Genomic DNA, 16263 nt, shown 5'->3' with positions numbered 1-16263 from the left:
TGTACATGTCTGAAATTAGTTCTAGTATTTCTAATTTCAGTTTCATGTATTTGTACAACACTTCTTTACAGAATATTCTTTTTCCTGTTTTGCAACATTTGGAATGTAAGAACATAAAAAGCTGACTTAAAGCTTGCATATTTCATGTGCTCAATAGCTTTCATGACCTCCATAATATGGGCCATGTTCCTGAAATCCTTCTTAGGTGCCAGGTGCCAACAGTAATGTTTCTAGTACTATAGAAAACTGGTGTCATAACAAGGGCTTGACCTCTATCCTCGAATGCTGTGCCTGTCCATCCAGTCCTTATGTCCCAAAAAGATCTTGACCTCAAATGCTGTGCCTGCCCTTCCAGGCCTTATGTCCCTAAAAGGGCTTGCCTTGTAATGCTGTCCCTGTCTGACCAAGCTTTACGTCTCTACAAGGGTTTGACCTCAAATGCTGTGCCTGTCCATCCAGGACTTACGTCTCTAAAAGGACTTGACCTCTAATGTTGTGCCTGTCCATCCAGGCCTTATGTCCCTAAAAGGGCTTGACCTCTAATGCTGTGCTTGTCCGTCCAGGCCTTACATCCATACAAAGGCTTGACCTCTAATGCTATGCATGTTTGTCCACATTTGGAATGTAAGAACATAAAAACTGACTTAAGATGTTTGGAGCTTGCATATTTCATATGCTCAATAGTTTTCTTGACCTCCATAATATGGGCCATGTTCCCATAATCATTCTTAGGTGCCAAAAATAATGTTTCTAGTACTAAAGAAAACTGGTGTCCCTATGAGGGCTTGACCTCTATCCTTGAAAGCTGTGCCTGTCCGTCCAGGCCTTATGTCCCTATGAGGGCTTGACCTCTATCCTTGAAAGCTGTGCCTGTCCGTCCAGGCCTTATGTCCCTAAAAGGGCTTGACCTCTAATGCTGTGCCTGTCCATCCAGTCTTTACGACCCTAAAAGGGCTTGACCTCTATCCTAGAATGTGTGCCTGTCCGTCTAGGCCTTCTGTCCCTAAAAGGGCTTGACTTCAATTGATGTGCCTGTCCATCCAGGCCTTATGACCCTAAAGAGGCTTGACCTCTATCCTCGAATGCTGTGCCTGTCCATCCAGGCCTTATGTCCCTAAAAGGTCTTGACCTTGAATGCTGTGCCTCTCCATCCAGGATTTACGTCTCTATGAGGGTTTGACCTCAAATGCTGTGCCTGCCCGTCCAGGTCTTATGTCCCTAAAAGGGCTTGACATCTAATGCTGTGCCTGTCCGTCCAGGCCTTACATGCATACAAGGGCTTGACCTCTAAAGCTGTGCCTGTCCGCCCAGGATTTACGTCTGTACAAGGGTTTGACCTCTAATTTGTGCCTGTCCATCCAGGCCTTATGTTCCTAAAAGGGCGTGACCTCTAATGCTGTGCCTGTCTATCCAGGCCTTATGTCCCTAAAAGGGCTTGACCTCTAATGCTGTGCCTGTTCGTCCAGGATTTACATCTCTACGAGGGTATGACCTTGAATGTTATGCCTGTCCATCCAGGCCTTATGTCCATAAAAGGGCTTGACCACGAATGCTGTGCCTGTCTGTACAGGTCTTATGTCTCTAAAAGGGCTTGACCGCTAATGCTGTGCCTGTTCATCCCGGCTTTACATCTCTATGAGAATTTGACCTCGAATGCTGCCTGTCCATCCAGACCTTATGTCCCTAAAAGGGCTTGACCTCAAATGCTGTGCCTGTCCATCCAGGCCTTATGTGCCTAAAAGGACTTGACCGCTAATGCTGTGCTTGTCCATCCAGGATTTATGCCTCTATGAGGGTTTGACCTCAAATGCTGTTCCTGTCCGTCCAGACCTTATGTCCCTTTAAAGGGCTTGACCTCGAATGCTGTGCGTGTACATCCAGGCCTTATGTCTCTAAAAGGGCTTGACCTCTAATGCTGTGCTTGTCCGTCCCAGCTTTACATCTCTACGAGAGTTTGACCTCGAATGTTGTGCCTGTCCATCCAGACCTTATGTCCCTAAAAGGGCTTGACCACTAATGCTGTGGCTGTCCGTCCAGGCCTTATGTCCCTAAAAGGGCTTGACCTTGAATGCTATGCCTGTCCGTCCAGGCCTTAGGTCCCTAAAAGGGCTTGAACTTGAATGCTCTGCCTGTCTGTCTAGGTCTTATGTCCCTAAAAGGACTTAACCACTAATGCTGTGCCTGTCTGTCCAGGACGTATATCCCTAAAAGGGCTTGACCTCGAATGCTATGCCTGTCGTCCAGGCCTTATGTCCCTAAAAGGGCTTGAACTTGAATGCTCTGCCTATCTGTCCAGGACTTACAACCCTACAAGGGCTTGACCTCTGTCTGTCCACATTTTGAATGTAAGAACATAAAAAGCTGACTTAAGATGTCTGGAGCTTGCATATTTCATATGCTCAATAGTTTTCATGACCTTTGTAATTTGGGCCATGTTCCCAAAATCTTTCTTAGGTGACAACAGAAATATTTTCTAGTAATATAGAAAACTGGTGTCCCTACGAGGGTTGGTCCTCTATCCTCAAATGCTGTGCCTGCTGTCCATCCAGGCTTTATGTCCCTATAAGGGCTTGACCTCTATCCTCGAATGCTGTGCCTGCCTATCCGTCCAGGCTTTACGTCCCTACAAGGGCTTGACCTCTATCCTTGAATGTTGTGCCTGCCTGTCTGTCCAGGCTTTATGTCCCTATGAGGGCTTGACCTCTATCCTCGATTGCTGTGCCTGCATGTCTGTCCAGGCTTTGCATCCATTCGAGGGCTTGACATCTATCCTCAAATGCTGTGCCTGCCTGTCCATCCAGGCTTTATGTCCCTAAAAGGGCTTGACCACTATCCTCGATTGCTGGGCCTGTCCGTCCAGGCCTTATGTCCCTAAAAGGGCTTGACCTCTAATGCTGTTCCTATCCATCTAGGCTTTTCATCCCTATGAGTGCTTGACCTCTATCCTCGAATGCTGTGCCTACCTATCTGTCCAGGCTTTATGTCCCTACGAGGGCTTGACCTCTATCCTCGAATGCTGTGACTCTCCGTCCAGGCCTTACATCCCTACAAGGGCTTGACCTCTAATGCTATGCCTGTCCATCCACATTTGGAATGTAAGAACATAAAACGCTGACTTAAGATGTTTGGAGCTTGCATATTTAATTTATTTATGTATTATTTATTTATTTTTAATTTTTATATACCGAGGTTCTTATAGAGACTACAAATCACTCCGGTTTACATATAACGATAAACTGCCCAACAGAGATAAGGGGCTTTACATAGAACAGTGGCACATATGGAACAATATAACTGGATGACAATTTAACATAATGATAATAAATAATATAGTATAGTTTAACATTGTAATTAATAAAATTATGTAATATAATCTGTATAATTTAACTATTTAACTTGGATATAGTGACAAATTAACCATGCCAAATATAAATAATAAGATAAAATGAATTTTTGAACTTAGAAATTGTAGTCCAGTTGCAGAGGAAAATATAAATAATAAGATTAATTTTTAGAACTCAAAGATTGTTGTCCAGTTGCAGAGACCTGAAGGTAGGACTTGGTATGGTGACCATAATTAGGGGATACTTCTTATTTGTGAAGTCTTTCCATCTTGGTAGGATTGTGAGTCTGGGAAGGCTTGTTGGAAAAGAAGAGTCTTTAGTCTTTTTTTGAACTCTTGATGATTGGGTTCAAGTCTTAGATTTGGGGGGAGCATGTTCCACTGGTCCACTGCTAAGGATAGCGCTCTTTTGCTCAGTGATGATTTTATTTGTTGGGCATGCAGTGTTCCTTTGTAAGCGCTTCTGATTGGTCTAGAAGATGTGTGCGGTTGGAGTTGAAAGCTTAACGTGATGGGAGCTATTTTGTTTGTCGCTTTGTGGATGATTGTGAGTACCTTATAGAGTATCCTTTGTTTAATGGGAAGCCAATGTAGGTTACTAAGGATTGGGGTGATGTGATCTTTTTTGTTAGTGCTTGTTAGAATTCTGGCAGCAGAATTCTGTACCATCTGTAATGGTTTGATCGTGTTGTTGGGTAGACCTAGTAGCAGGGAGTTGCAATAGTCGAGCTTAGATAATATAATGGATTGAAGTACTAGCCTGAAGTCGGAGAAGTAAAGGAGGGGTTTAAGTTTTTTGAGGACTTGCAGTTTGTAAAAGCAGTCCTTCGTGGTATTGTTTATGAACTTTTTTAGGTTAAGATGATTGTCAAGCCATGCTCCAAGGTCTCTGACGTCCGGTGAGAACATGTTATTAGCGTTTGGTAGAGAGAGGCTAGAAGAGATTGTGAGGGGATCCTGAGATACAATGAGCATTTCGGTTTTATTAGCATTCAATACTAGGTTGAGGCTTGAGAGTAATTCCTTAATGGGCTGTAGGCATTCGTTCCAGTAAGTGATGGTTTTTTGAAGGGATTCTGTAATCGGGAGAAGGATTTGAATGTCGTCTGCATAGAGGTAATGGGTAAGCTTGAGGTTTGAGAGTAGGTGGCAGAGAGGGAGGAGGTAGTTATTGAATAGGGTGGGAGAAAGTGAGGATCCTTGCGGGACTCCTTGCTCTGTAAGGATTGGATGCAATTCTTTGTTGTTTATCCTTACTTTGTAGAATCTGTTGCTTAGGAAGGAGTGAAACCATTTGAGAACTGTGCCTTTGATCCCTATATTAGCTAGTTGGTCTATAAGTGTAGTATGTTTTACCGTATCAAACGCCGCAGAAAGATCAAGTAGAACCAGCAGGTAAGATTGTTTTTTCTCCAGGTTCACGAGGATGGTATCAGTGAGCGATAATAAGAGAGATTCGGTGTTTAGTCGTTTTCGGAAGCCATATTGAGCTGGGGATAGAATGTTATGATCTTCCAGATATTCTGACAGTTGCTTGTTGACAATTCTTTTCATCGGTTTGGCGATGAGTGGTAAGTTTGCAATAGGTCGGAAGTTAGCTGGGTCTGATGGAGAAGCGTTTGGTTTCTTTAGTAACAGTTTCAGGATTGCCAATTTTAACTGGTTAGGAACTAAGCCTTGAGACAGGGATGTGTTGATAATTTCTGCTATTGGTTTTGAGATGGTGTTTGGTATGGCAATGAGGAGATTTGTTGGTAATGGGTCTGATGGGTGTGAGGATGGTTTTAGTTTTTTGAGTGTATTTTCAGGATTGAGTGTATTTGAGTGTATTTTCAGGATTTTGAGTGTATTTGAGGATTATTTGCTCAATAGTTTTCCTGACCTTCATAATATGGGCTATGTTCCCTAAATCTCTCTTAGGTGCCACCAGTAATGTTTCTAGTATTTTGAAAACTGGTGGTAGTTGCACTCTAATTCATCCTCTGTCTTCCCATAGTTTACAGAGGCACTGTGTAAACTACAAAGTCAACATAGGTTGATATTGTAGATTTGGGTGGGAGATGATGTCAGCGCTTCTTTTGGTGCTCATGGCTGAACCCTCTTTGGAAAGGGAACCCTCAGTCTCTGGCAATTGAAAATACTAATCCTTCACAGCATGGATCCTTAAATAAAACAAACACGCTTTGAAGTCTCGTGCTCCACTCTAGGGGCCAAACCATTCAGGGGAGACCTTTCCTGCTCAAAGGAAAGGGAACTCTCCCTGGGGTAGCTGGCCAGTCTATCTCTTAGTACCTGTTGATCAACATTGTACCACTGTTCACATGGCACCCTGTTCCACATCGCCACACTTTGAAGGCTCGTGCTCCACTCTAGGGGCCAACCCATTCTGGGGAGCCCTTTCCTGCTCAAAGAAAAGGGAACTCTCTCCGGGGGAGCTGGCCAGCCTATCTCTTAGTACTTGTTGACCCATGTTGAACTGCTGTTCACATGGCACCCTGCTCCACATCACCATGCTTTGAAGGCTCGTGCTCCACTCTAGGGGCCAACCCATTCCGGGGAGCCATTTCCTGCTCAAAGGAAAGGGAACTCTCCCCGGGATAGCCATCCAGCCTATCTCTTAGTAGCTGTTGACCCATGTTGAACCACTGTTCACATGGCACCCTCCTCCGCCTCGGCCTTGAAGATTCTTGTTTGTATATCTGCTAACTCCACCAGATTTTAAAAGACCAGCAAGAGCTCACTAGATGCCAATGGAAACACCTCACTCTAGGGGCAAACCCATTCTAGGGAGCCCTTTCCTGCGCAAAGGAAAGGGAACTCTCCCCAGGGCCAGCCTGTCTTGCCCCTATCAAAACCACAGGTACCTGACTACCTCAGCTCTGCCAGCCTGTCTTGCCCCTATCAAAACCACAGGGACCATACTATCTCCGCTCTGCCAGCCTGTCTTGCCCCTATCAAAACCACAGGGACCATACTATCTCCGCTCTGCCAGCCTGTCTTGCCCCTATCAGTTTTCTGTCACTCTGCCTTGCTGCCATACACCAGATGACTCACTCAAATCCTTGTGGTGTTCTTGCCACTATCATGGTTCCTCAATCTGTTGATGCTAGTCTTTCTGCTTGCTATGTTCCCCCTCATTGTGCTTTAGGATGTTGATGCCACTTGTCTTGCCACTTTGCCTGTCATGCTGCCTTCGAGGGTTCATGCATCTGTTATCAGTGCTCTCTTTTGAAGCTGTTGTGTGTTTTTGACACTCTCGTTGCTGCTTTGCTCCTCTGTTAAAGCACTCTTGCCACTCCTAGTACCCCTTTGCCCCTTTAAAGTGCCTTAGGCTATTCATGCCACTTTGGTGCCACTTTGCCACAGTCTAAGTACCTTGGAGCTCTTTTCTCGTTCTGATGTTTGCTCCCCAGAAGTTCATCAAAATTGATAAGAAAACTCCAATTCTGCAGCCAAAAATAGGCTGAAATACCCATTGACTTTAATGGGAAATCGGAAAGCGAATAAAACTAATCAACGAATTGGTTTCCCCTCCTATGAAACGAATGCAACTGATTTGGGTCCTGGCAAAACAAATACAGAATCGAAACAAATGTTTTCCTTCTTCATATCCCTAGTATTTATCTTGTTTTCTTTCATTCTGCCGAACCTCTGACACTAATATATTAAAATGCGTTTTTTGTAGATACAATTAAGGAACAGTGAGCTTCTTGGTGAACTAAATGTAAAACTCTTAGATGTCAACACTGAGAGCAGTGGCAAGGGAATTGGTTATCTGGCTAAAATTTGCTGGATATTCAGCGGGAAATATGTCCCACTAAAAATACTCATTTAATGTTACCTAGGTAACATTATCTGGATAACTTTAAATCTAACTTGATATATTATGAATATAGCCAGGCAGGATTAAAAGTATCCTTGGAAGTTTACCTGGATACATTTAAGCATACCCAACTATATTTTGTATATAGCCAGGTAACAAAAAAACAAAACAAAAATTACACTTCCAGGCATGCAGACCTAATGTCTTAGACTCCACCCCAAAATACTTTACAACCATAACACTTGATACCCTCCCCACTCCCTTCCCTACCCCTAAAATTAAAAAGTGATCCTTAGCATCCTGGGTCCAGCTCCCCTCCCTCCATGATATTTAAGTTAATGGCACCATGCTTGTTTCTGCACCCACTCCACCTTCACCAAAAAAATGAAAAATACAGGCATGGACATTGACTGCCAAATAGCCAGATAACTTTTTATGTGGCTAAAATATTAGTTGGCTAAATGAAGGGTGGGACAGAGTGTTCTGGGGCAGGAAGACTTGGAGGGCTAACTTTCCACTAGATTCATCATTCTGCTTTATTTATATTTATAGCAGAATGATAAGTCATGAAACAAAAGGGCAGGGGGGGGGGGTGATAGTGGACAGCCAGCTGCATCGCTGCAGTGTGATTTCACCCGCTGCAGTGTGGCCGCACTGCACACTATTGCCCCCATAGCTCCATGGGAAACGTTCCAATTATTTTCCGCAGTGCTCCCGGCAATAATGTGAAATACAATGTCGCCCGCAGTGCTGCTGGGAGATAACTCCTCTCAAACCCTGTCCTTCTCCCCTTCCCTTAATTTGCATGATATTGCCATGAATAAAGAATGACCCTGTTTGCTAGATAAGTGCTGATATTCAGTGTTTGCTAGTTTGGTTAGCCACATAAGTCTAGGACTGCTATTTGGCTGTCCTATGATAGATGGATAAACTTATCCAGCTAGCTATACGATAGCCACATATATTCAGTGGTGTGGCCACACCACTGAATATCTCAGCCAAGTTAACTGGATAAGTTTATGTGGCTAACTTGTGTAGCCCGATAGTGGCTGAATATCAGCCCAAACTCTCTGACACTGTGTATTTTTCTTATTTTCTGCAAGGTAAAGAGAATCTAGGAGTTGAATAGCATGGATTTTTTGTTTTTCTGTCTCCTTTGAACACAACATATTACCCTTTGTTGAATGGTATGTCAACAATATTGCATACAAACTTTTACTGAAGATTTTATTCCTGAGAGCTTGGCTGTCATTTTCTTACATGTCTTTAACATCCTAGTTCAAAGATCAAATCAGCATTGAACCCATGAGAAATATTGTGTTCCATGTGCCCTTCCCTGTCCTCCTAGCTTGCCTGGAAGCACAAGAACTGCTTATCATTGTCTATATATGTGTGAGAATAATCCTGTGAGAATGTTTAGCTTCAGGCAAAACAAACATGACAAGTCACACCGGGGCTTGAGAAATGAAAAGTAAGTAAATATAGAGATAATCTTGAAAGGTTTTTTTTTTCTCTTCTTCCAAAGAAGATTGCCTATGTTTCATAAATTGTAATTTTATCTCTACCTTCATTTCTGTATTGTCTATTCCTCTAATCAATTCCAGTTTCAATGCACAATAACATTGTTGCGAGGAATATGACAATAATGATGCATTATTTCAATCCCCTAGATGAAAGTCAGCATTTTCAATTAGGAGACAGAGATGATAAGATGGAAACTGATGACTTGTCTTGGCTGCTAACCCTTACCTTCAGATATTTGCAGAGAAATTCATTTACATTTATTGTGAAGCCTAAAAAGCTTTGTCATTTCAGATCATCTCCTATACATTTTTAGTACCATCAAAGCAGAAAGATCCATTATAACATTCACTCCTTCTCTCATCTCTAGACACCACTTCCTTTGTCCTTCCTCTTCTCCCCATTTTATTGCTGCTTATCTACTACTACCACTATTAACTACTACTATTAATTAGGGATGTGAATCATATTTCTGACAATTGAAAATATCGTATGATATTTTCAAAGTCGCCAGAAATCGGGGGCTCCCCAAAACTGATAGGAAAACCCCACAAAATTGTTTGTGGGGGTTCTCTTATCGTTTTGGGGGAGGGCTGGAAAAACGGCACACAAAAAACAATCCCTAAACCCACCCCGACATTTCGGGGTGGGTTTAGGGATTGTAATGGACGGCCGGCGCCATCTTTAAAAATTGCGTGGGCCATCCAGTGCTCCTACCATGTGACAGGGGCCGGCCAATGGCACGGATTCCCTGTCACATGGTAAGGGCAAAGGGCCATCGGTGCCATTTTTATTAGTGGCAGCCGACGGCCCGAGAGCGGGAGATCGCTCCCGGGACCAACACTGGACCACCAGGTGATTTAAAACGTTTGGGGGGGGGGGGGGATCGGGAGGGTGGGAGAAGCCAAGGGAGCTGTTTTGAAGTGTTGAGGTGGGTTTTTTTGTTTATCGGCTCGGGCGCAGCCGATAAAAAAAACCCGATCGGGCTGCACGAAAAAAAATGCATGTTAATAACTTAACATAAAGAATTAAATGATTAGTGAGGACAACTAGGGTTTAAGTTTTAAAAGCAGCCTCAAAATGGTGGATTTTTAGATAGAATTTGAATAAGGTATGAAAAGGATAATGACCACAGTTCAGGAAGCCCATTCCAGTCATTTCATACAGCAAGAAGGAAAGCATAGAGTTATAGTTGACTATGGTTGATAGGGACACAGATAAAAGCATCTTGCCCAATGTACAAAGTTTGGAAGGAGGGGAGCATGAGATGATGATAATGGAGGAAAGGTAATTGGTAGCTGGGGAATGAATGTACTTGTAGGTGTGTACAAGAAGTTTGAGCTTTATGTGGAAACAGATGGCGGGCTAACATACAGGGTCATTTATCAAATTGCTATAAGGCATTTTCACATGCTTTAAGCCCCTTTAACGCATGTGAAAATGCCATAATGCATGGTGCGATGCAAATCAGAAAAAAGGGAGGAGCTTGGGGTGTGATTTGTGACTGAGTTCACAATTCTGTATCACATGGCTTTAACTACATGTTTTTCATTCATGTAAAGCTGTGTGATAGGGCTTTATCACACTTTGTGATGTTTTTGCCAACCTAGCTGTCAGGGCCCTTCTACAACTGAGGGGAGGGAGGGAGAGAGAGAGAGAGTACCTAGCCATAATGCCCTCATCCTAGGTAGGTATTTATATCTCTATAGGAGGCCCACCTAGTCACTCAATGTGAGGTTTAGGTATTAGTGTAGGGGTTAGGAGTCACTTTGACATTCAAAATGAGTATTATGAACAGAATAGTGCTCTCTTGTGAAGATTTAATGACCTTCGGAATGAGGAAACTCACCCAGTGATGAGATTTGTGCAATGTTCTCTCAGCCTAGCTTGATGTTACCTAGGTAGAGAGTCCATCAAGCTAGGTTGAGAGAGCATTGCACAAATCTCATCTTTGGGTGAGTTTCCTCACTCCGAAGGTCATTAAATCTTCACAAGAGAGCACTGTTCTGTTCGCACGTCTCATTTTGAATGTCAAAATGGCCCCCTAACCCCTACACTAATACCTAAATCTCACCTCGAGTTACTAGGTGGGCCTCCTATAGAGATAGAAATACCTACCTAGGGCATTATGGCTAGGTTCCTTCTCTCTCTCTCTGTATCTCTCCCCTCAGTTGTAGAAGGGCCCTGACAGCTAGGCTGGCTCTCAGGGAGCTTAGACCTACTAAACATGGTCCCCCCAGTGGTTGTATGTAGGAAAGTGCAAAAATGTTAGCACTTCACATAGGTATTAGTGCAAATTGTGATAAACTGCCTATTACCATAAAACACACCCCTTTTCCTATCACATGCAATATTTAGTGCATTTTGATAAATCCAGCCATAGTTTATTTTATTTATTTATTTATCGAGTTTTATATACCGTCGTTCGGTTTCACCATCACGACAAAAGTGACTTGAAAAGTTAAATGTTTGTAACTGGATTAGAAAAAGATAAGTAGCATTGATGAATTCTGAACAGATTGCAATGGAGAGAAGTGGTTTAGTGATAGCAGTTGAGGAGGATCTTCCAGAGGAAACACTAAAATTGTGATGGGAGAGGTAAAGAGAGATCCAAGACAGAACAGAATCTTGAAATTCAAGTGAGGACAAAAGTTCAAGTGAGGACAGGGTGTCCAGTAATAGATGATGATGAACAGTGTCAACATCATCAAACAGGTCATGAAGGATAAGGACTGAGTAAAAATCCCTGGCCTTAGCCATGAGGAGCTCTAGAATCTTTAGCAAGGGCTATCTCTATGAAGCATACAAGATAAAATCCAAATTGGAGTGAATCAGGAATAATTGTTGTCTTACTTTACCTCATCTCGCTGTAGTAAGTCCTCAGGTTATCAATCATCACCTGATAGTGCTATTGCCATTCCTCAATCCCCTTCCCACTTCCCTTCACTGCTGCTGCTGCTTCATAGAACAGAACAGTCACAACTTTCATAGCTGCTTCTGAGTCTTTCCCATGATAGCCCCTGCTGCTTGCCTCACACAATCTCTGGTTTCTGGCAGCAGCCTCAATCAGCACCTGTTGCCTGTCTTCCTCTGTCTCTAGCTCATTTTTCTTGCAGAAGGCCAAGCCAATGGAGCCAGATTACACCCTTTGCATGAACTCCTTACAGCACTATGATATCAATTTTATTCAACAAACCTTGCAACAGGAAACACAAAGAAACTAAAATGTAGATTCGCAAGGAAAACAATAGGGGTATCATGACCTCATTTACTAAGCATTTTTCTCATAGACATGGGAGAAAAGCCTTAGTAAATCGGGCACTAAAAATGGGTGAAAAAATCCCTGACATTTTGTGGATATTTTTGTCTTTTCATTTTAAAAAAATGATATAAAGAGATATATAGACAATGTCATTGACTTTGTCCATGCCATTTCAAATGAAAGTATATGCCTAGAAAACAAGCAATAGTTCCTAAAGTATTTTTTCTAGCCGGATACTATCAAATAAAAACATATGAAAAGTAAAAGTAAAAAAAGCATTTTCTAGGTAAGCTAACAAGGTCATTCTTGGACTATTTTCAAAAAGCTACTAAGTAGCAACAATATAGTTGGATATCTTTAGGGTTATTTGCAGACAAAACTAACTGGATATGTTTTCCCCTGAAAATGTTCATAAATCTAACAGGTCAAAATGTGACTGATTAAATTTAAGCCTGCAGTTTGTTTGCTTTCTAAACTTGGCCAGTTAGTAATGCATTGCTAACCAGCTAAGTTCTAAACCCATCTCTGGGTCATCTCTAGAACTGATCAGTTTTTAACCTGCTAAATTTATGTGCCTTTTGCATGTAGCTGGTGTCAAAAGGTCACCCCCTTGGCTTAGCACAACCTGCTGACCGTTCACTGCCACACATTGCTCGGAGCCTGATTTCAGTGCCATGAAAAATCATAGAAACTATTCTAAAGAACAAAATTGAAGAATATATAGAAAGACATGGTTTAATAAGATACAGCCAATACAGATGTACACAAGAGAAGTCTTACATCACCAAGTTGCTGCATTTTTTTTAAGGGGTTACTTAATAAACATGTGGATGCAGTGTACTTGGATTTTCAAAAGGTATTTGACAAAGTCCCTCATGAGAGACTCCTGAGAAAAATAAAAGTCAAGGAATAGGAGGCAAAGTCCTATTGTGGATAACAAACTGGTTAAAAGATAGGAAACAGAGAGTACGATTAAATGGTCTGTTTTCATAGTGGAAAAAGGTAAACAGTGGAGTGCCTCAGGGATCTGTACTGGAATCTGCAGATGACACAAATTATTCTGAGTTTTAAAATCACCAGTGGATTGTAGGAAACTGCAGGGGGATCTTGCAAGACTGGAAAATTGGGCATCCAAATGGCAGGTGACATTTAGCATGAACAAGTGGAAAGTAATGCACATAGGGAAAAATAACCCTCATGGATTACTCTTGGCAGATTCAACATGAGTGAAGTTCTGGCTTTATCATACCACTCAGTAGGAGTGGAGGAGGGGTATAATTAAGCATCAAGGTTTAGCTAGAAAACTCCCAAAGTTAGCCAATTACACCTTTTGAAAAATTACCCCATTATGATAGTCAATGAATGCATAACCTGAAGAAACTTACTGTTGTGACGGCTGGCTGCAGAGGCACGTGACCAACCTCACTCACCCCTTGTTGAGCTGGCTGCATCTCAACTTTGTTCACATCTTCAGGGAACCACTAACGTCACTTCTCCCTGGCGTGGTGGGGAGCCAATGCTGATGCCACCACGCAGCCAGCTGCCACGCCGCCCGCCACCACTGTGCCTAGGTGGGCGCGCGCATCTGCCTCCCAGATTTAAAGGGGCTGCGGTGGGAAATTTTCCTGCAGCTCTGGATGATGATGTCAACCCCTGGGATTATATAAGGACAGCCCTCGTGACTAACCCTTACCTCAGCAACAGGTCAAACTCACTCTCGAGTGACGAGTTGCTTCTCTGTGTTCCTGCTTCTGGCTTCATGTTCCTGCTTCTGGCTCTGTGTTCCTGATCCTGGCCCCGTGTTCCTACTCCCGGCTCCATGTTCCTTTTCCTTGGACTGACTCTCCTGCTTGACCTCGGTATGTTTTCTTGACTTCTGCTTGTCCACTGCCTGCCCTGACCATCTGCCTGCCTCTTGAACTCCATTCTCTTCACCGCCTGCCCTGACCTCTGGCCTCCTCCTGGACTCATCTGCTTCCTGCCTACCCTGATCTTCTGCCCAACTCCTGGACTCTGCCTCACCTATTGTCATCATCAAATTTGTCGCCCAGGGGCCTGTGTCTAAGTCCAGCCAACCTGGTTCCTGTTATAAATCTGCTGCTTGTAGTTAGCAATCTGTTATCGAGCTCCTCCTGGAGAGGGAGGAGTTATCAATCTGTTATCAATCTCTGCTGCTAGGAGTAGCAATCCATAGAAACTGCTCCCCAGGGGCGGATTTAGAATCTGTAATCAATCACCCCGCCAAGGGGAGGAGTTGGCAATCTATTATAAGTCCACCAGGGAGTTAGTAATCTGTTATGGATCACCCTGCCAAGGGGAAGAGCTAACGATTGTAATACTCCGTAGGCGGTTAATGATCTGTGGTGGGTTGGCTTCCCACAGAGTGGCAGACTGTATAATACCGCTCTGGTAGTGTGCGGAATGAACACTTAAGGTAAATTGGTGAATCCCTGGGCCGATGGCAGATGCCAGCACCCCCAGGAGGATATCCTGAGAGGGATCACCGGCTAGGCTGGAGTATGGACACAAACACAGATAGTTCTTTATTAGACAGGCAGTAGAACCACCAGAGGTGGCAGTAGTGAGCTGATGTGCCTGGCAGGGCTGAAGTCCCTCTGATACTGGAATTGTGGTCTCTGGTAGGGATGTGCAGACCAAAAGTTTATGTTCATAAGTCCATAAGTCGAAAGGGGGGGGTCATTTGCGGTCAATATGGACATATGGAGAATTCCATAAGTTGAGTCTATGTCCATATGTGCAAATAAAAATGTAAACCCCTCACCCTCCTTAATCCCCCCCCCCCCCAAGACTTACCAAAACTCCCTGGTGGTCCAGCGGGGTCAGGACGCCATTTCTGAACTCCTTTGCAAGGAGCACGTGACGCGGCGTCACGTCGGAGTGATGCGGCGTCACGTGATTCCCCGCGCGTTCGCTCCGGGACCCTCGTTCGACCCAAAAGGAACTTTTGGCCAGCTTGGGGGGGCCTCCTGACACCCCCAAGCTGGCCAAAAGTTCCTTTTGGGTTGAACGAGGGTCCCGGTGCGAACCCGCGGGGAATCACGTGACGCCGCGTCACTCCGACGTGGCGCCGACGTCACGTGCTCCTCGCAAAGGAGTTCAGTAATGGCGTCCTGACTCCTCGCTGGACCACCAGGGAGTTGTGGTAAGTCTTTGGCGGGGGATTAAGGAAGGTGAGGGGTTTAAATTTTTATTTTGGATCAACAATCGCAATTTCCAACGTATTCAACATAGCTATGTTGAATAAGTTGGAAATCCGATCATTTTCGCTTCATCATTTTTTTAAGTTAAAAAAAAAAAAAGTAGCGTTTTACATTTAAGTTCAAAACGAATGCACACCCCTAGTCTCTGGGTTGCTCAGCTGTAGAGAGAGACTATAGGTAGTGAGTAGACAGGGTTTGCTGGATACATAACCAGTAGTAGATGATACACTCACAATTGTAGATGCTGTTATGGCTTCTATGCAACAGAGAGTCTTCAGTATATTCAGGAACAGGAGCCGTAGGCGAGTACTGGTTCCAATACGTAGTCTGGAATGAGAACTCACAATATCTGTGTATGAGATGGCTTCTGGAATAGAAGAGAGTCTTTGGAGGGTTTTAGGAACATAGGCCCTCGTGGAGCGAGTACAGGTTCCTATCTGCAATCTATAATAGTAATTTACAAGATATAGGTATATGATAGCTTCTGAGATAGAAGATAGTTGAGAAGGGATTTAGGAAGATGGGCCCTCGTGGAGCGAGTACCGGTTCCTATCTGCAATCTGCAATATTGACTCACGGGGATTCCAGGAAGAACAGCGAGGAGAAGCCACAGCAGCATCTGTCCGTCAGACCCGAAGGGATTTGCCACTAAGGTAGAGAGGGTGGAGCGAGGGCAAGAACAGGCACGAACGCAACAGTTCCCAAGGAATCAACCTGATGGCTGGTAGTGGTGAAGATCCAGTTGGGTCTCCGCATCACCTAGAACCACCTGCTGATGATGAGGAGATCCTGCAGGAGGGGCTCCTTCTGCAGGTAGCATCGACCTCGTCCCAGTCCACCTCCCAACATTTACTGAAATAATGATAAGAATCATGTACATTTATTTTCATTTCATTGCTTCTTAAAGATTTCTGACGTAACACGAATGCTCTTAATTGTCCATTACACCAAGGATATGGTATCACACATTCCATAATGGAAATCATGTTATGACTTTTATCTATGAATATCCAATGGTATATTTTGATTTGACTTTATGTATACTATTGTTTATTACCTCAGTATTAAAGAATAGCTCACCTCATTTTGAAAG

This window comes from Rhinatrema bivittatum, chromosome 5 (genome assembly GCF_901001135.1).
Source record: "Rhinatrema bivittatum chromosome 5, aRhiBiv1.1, whole genome shotgun sequence".
Taxonomy (NCBI): domain Eukaryota; kingdom Metazoa; phylum Chordata; class Amphibia; order Gymnophiona; family Rhinatrematidae; genus Rhinatrema; species Rhinatrema bivittatum.
This window is presented reverse-complemented; position numbering follows the sequence as displayed.